Source organism: Lactuca sativa, chromosome 6 (genome assembly GCF_002870075.4).
Source record: "Lactuca sativa cultivar Salinas chromosome 6, Lsat_Salinas_v11, whole genome shotgun sequence".
NCBI lineage: Eukaryota > Viridiplantae > Streptophyta > Magnoliopsida > Asterales > Asteraceae > Lactuca > Lactuca sativa.
The window spans coordinates 144,557,781-144,561,874 of record NC_056628.2 but is presented as its reverse complement, the minus strand read 5'-3'; the positions used below and the strand labels follow the sequence as shown (position 1 = coordinate 144,561,874).

Here is a 4,094-nt window from a genome sequence, read left to right as displayed (position 1 = left end):
CTCAACATTTTACAAAACAACCAATAATTAGCAAAAAACAAATCATCAATCATAAAACTTGTATTTTATAGTTTTTCAACACACTAAACTGTTTCAAACTCGCAACATAATGCGGAGATTTTTACTAGTTTAAATAAAGTTATGTAAGTATCCACTTCTTAATATTTATCACATCATTTTCAATATTGCTAAGTATTTTAATTACTAATTAGTTGTATATCCACATTCCACATCGTTTCATGTTTCTGTGATATTATTTCTTTTTTTACTAAATTCTGTAGTAGCCATTAAACATAGATGTTATTTATTAATTATTGAATTCTTTATTTCTAGATAAAATATAATCACATAGTTCATTCAAAATATTTGCCGATTAAGTACTTATTGTAATAAAACATTAAATGTTTTTTGAAAGGAAACTTTCCTAATGAGAGTTTCGGGTCAGTTTTCGCACATCGATTAATCTCTCTGCTACAAACATGGGGCAATGTATCATGCTTTGGAGTCACTGCAGATGAAACTCCATTGCCACAAGGGTTGAGTAGAATCACGATTTGGACATGAATCAATAGGTTATCTGTCGTATCTTTTGAATGACTTATCAAGTCACCATAACTCAAGTGGTTAACTTTAAATGTTTTTGAAAGACCCACACTATCATATTTTTGAAAGACCCAAACTTTCATACTTGACAATTGTTACTCAAAAACATGCTACGTGCATATTCATAAATAATATTTTACATTGATGACTTGTCACTACTAGAAAAAAGACCCTTAATGACGCGCTTTTTACGACACGCGATAATTAACGATACGCAAAAGGACGTGCCCTTAAAATAGTGTCATCTCTCCAAAAATTTTAAGGATTTACGTCACGCTTTATTGCGTGCCCTTAATTTAGTGTCTCAAGAAAAAAAAATTAAAAACACGGAGGGCGCTTTATCTTAAACGGACGTCGTCTGTACCTGTCGCTTTATAATTTTAATGAAACGCGCTTTTAGTAGACAAGGGGGGAAATGAAATCCCCAAAATTTTGAAAACCTGCCTTTTTTTTCTATGTTCTATCCATCTTTCATCTTCAACCTAACAAGGACGAGCATTGCACTCTTGATTTCCCTAACTCTTTCTCATTTTTTGATTCAAACTTGAAAGAGTCGAAAAAAAAATCTATCAATTTTGAAGCCTAAAGAATCACAACCCCCTATCAATTTTGAAAAAAAATCTATCAATTTTGAACACAGACCTACCCACAATGTTTTTCACCGGAAGTCTCTTTCGTCTCCACACCTTGAGATCTCTCCATCGCTTCCCGGAGGAAATCTCAGGTTGTTTTCAGCTTTGGGGTTTTTCGATTTCATCATTTTCCCCAATTTTCAGCTCCCGATTCTTCCATTCTTGTTCTAATCTTACCCTTCGATTCCACCCCACCCTCCTAATCTCACTGATTCCTTCATTTTCAATGGGATATCTTTCTTTGTGAGTTTTCTTTTCACGTCACAACAGTTGATCACCGAAGAAGCAATTTTCCAAATCTTTTTGTTGTTAATCAAAATTGCGTGTATGGCGATCAGATTCACTATTTCTTACTCCGGCTATGTGGCCCAAAACCTAGCCACCGCCTCCGGAAAATCCAATACATGCCGAATTTTTCACGAGGTTTTTTCTCGTCCTCGTATATTCCAGAATCTCGACCGAGATCCCGTCGCCGGGTACGGTCCGACAGCAACGGCGGGTTCAAGGTGTTCGGTTTCGGCGTATGCCACTCTCGCATGTGATTTTCTTGGCGTTGATACCTCCTCCAAACCTTCTCCCCTCGTTGTTGGATTGATCTCGTTGGTAAAGTCAACGGCTACCGGTGGTGGCGTTGGTGGTGGTTCTGGGGTTTTTGGGATTTCGCCGTTGAAGGCGTCTTCCATGATTCCGTTTTTCTAAGGGTCGAAGTGGCTCCCATGTAACGAGATTAACAGTACGGAGGTTGATAAAGGTGGTACTAGCTCGACGAAGTCCAATCAGACTACTACTGATTGCGTGAAAACCTGCAATGTTGCAAGTACCAAAATCATCATTGAGAGGAACAATTGGTTTTCAAAACTATTAAGTGTTTGCTCCGATGATGCTAAGGCTGCCTTCACCGCTTTGAGTGTCAGTGTCTTATTCCGATCGCAATTGGCTTAACCAAGATCCATCCCCTCTGCATCCATGAGCCCTACCCTTGATGTGGGTGATCGCATAATGGTATCCATCGATCCGACTTCCAAAAATAGAGGGCATCGATTCCACGTCTTCTGGGGTTGGGAGGAAGGAAAAACGGTTGGTCCCGTGTTGGTTTTGTGATGTTCAATCGAAGAAAAGGAAATCAGAATCGACGAAAAAGAGACTGGCTGGCCAGGTGCGTTCGTCGGCCCTCCACTGTTTGATATTTTCTTTTTGTCTTTCTCTATTAATAACTTCGGTTATCTCACCCCTGCTACTCCAAACCAAAATCGATTTATCCTCTTTAGTTCAACAGGGAAACAACAATGTGGTCAGATCGTTGGTGGTATATCTACTTATGGACTTAGTTTAATCCCTCCGCTCCTTGTCAATGTTTCCTCCACCGCCTCTCCCTGTTTGCTCTACCTTCGAAAAAAAGGAGGGCAGCCGTCGTGACGGTGCCGACCACCGGAAAGTGCAAACGAACTCGATTAGGGCATAATGCAATCATTCATGATGCCAAAGGTAATTAATTAGTTTTTTTTGCAGTTTTTAGTTCACCTCTTTTACATGGATTACTTGCAAGTAAAATCGTCTTCTCACATCATGTTTATACGGACTCGGAACCATCGATTCGTTTGTGAGGTATAATTACCCTTTCTGAAGCATTTGTTTAAATGTAAAATCCGCTCTTTTGTGATGAAATACATACGTATTACTTCTTTTTTGTACATTTTTGTCTACAGATGATGTTCTTTAACCATTTTTTACATTCTCTGTTACTTGAGCCGTAGAATATCAGTGAGTTATGATACCTGAATTTGTTAGTGTGTTTATTTTTGTTAGGTTGAAAGTAGTGATCTTATTGCATATGGTCTGATACCTGAATTTGTTGGAAGGTTTCCAATTCTTGACAACTTATTAGCTCTTACAAAGCCTCAACCTGTCCCGGTACCTTTTCATTAACTGTAGGCATTAATTAACTACTTTTGGTAGGTGTGTGTCTTTTTGTTCTCAATAAGTCCTATATACTATGGGTAAAGTAATGTGGATGAATAAGAAATAATGTTTTGTAGGTGCTACCTCAGCCAAAGAATGCATTGGGGAAACGGTACAACAAGTTATTTCAGATGAATCAACTAAGTATTCTTTCATCTCAATAGTCAACAGATTTACTAATGAAAAATGTTAGTTGTAATTGTTTATTATTTTTTGCAGGTTAACCTACACTATACAGAAAGTGCTTTGAGATTAATTGCAAGAAAAGCAATAACTAAGAACACTGGGGCCGTGGTCTGAGGGCGTTATTGGAAAACATATTGATGGATGCCATGTATGAGGTTTGTGTCTAAAGATTACTACTGTATTATTTTTTTTCTTTTTATAATGAAATGATAGAAATAGAATGATAATTTATAAATGTAATGCAGATTCCTAATGAAAGAACATGTAAAGATATAATAGATGGTGTGGTTGTTGATGAGGAGGCAGTTGGGAGTGGCGCTAAAATCCTCCATGGTGAAGCTGCTCTTGCCCTTTATCTATCACAACACTTAATAGGTAACTTAAAAGGTTCCATCCTATTTTTTATTTTTGATTAATTAATTAATTTTTGATTAATCTATCACAACACTTACAGGTAACTTGGAAGGAATATTTGCCCCTGGTTGGATAGGATATGGGAATGCTTATGCACCCAAAGAAGCAGATGATCAAGCTATGTCTGGTTATTGAACTGCTGCACGCTTATTTCTTGGGTAATTTATCTTTTTTCTTTTATTTAAATTAAAAAATGATAATATTATCAAAGTGTAATATGATTAAATTATTTGTTTTTAATCTTTAGGTGTCACTTACCTAAACTCGCTGAGCAGGTAGTAATTGCTATACCACATTCTT

General features: G+C 37.1%; 1 long non-coding RNA gene and 1 pseudogene across 1 annotated transcript; both read left to right on the top strand.

Annotated features, from left to right (window-relative positions):
- Positions 1 to 1,294: 1,294 nt before the first annotated feature.
- Positions 1,295 to 2,336, top strand: LOC111890559 (probable thylakoidal processing peptidase 2, chloroplastic; annotated as a pseudogene).
- A 444-nt stretch (positions 2,337 to 2,780) lies between these two features.
- LOC111890513 (uncharacterized) lies at positions 2,781 to 3,574 on the top strand. Its single transcript, XR_008224614.1, has 3 exons — positions 2,781 to 2,840; positions 3,272 to 3,338; positions 3,414 to 3,574. It is a non-coding gene; the product is annotated as an uncharacterized LOC111890513 (long non-coding RNA).
- The last annotated feature ends 520 nt before the right edge of the window (positions 3,575 to 4,094 follow it).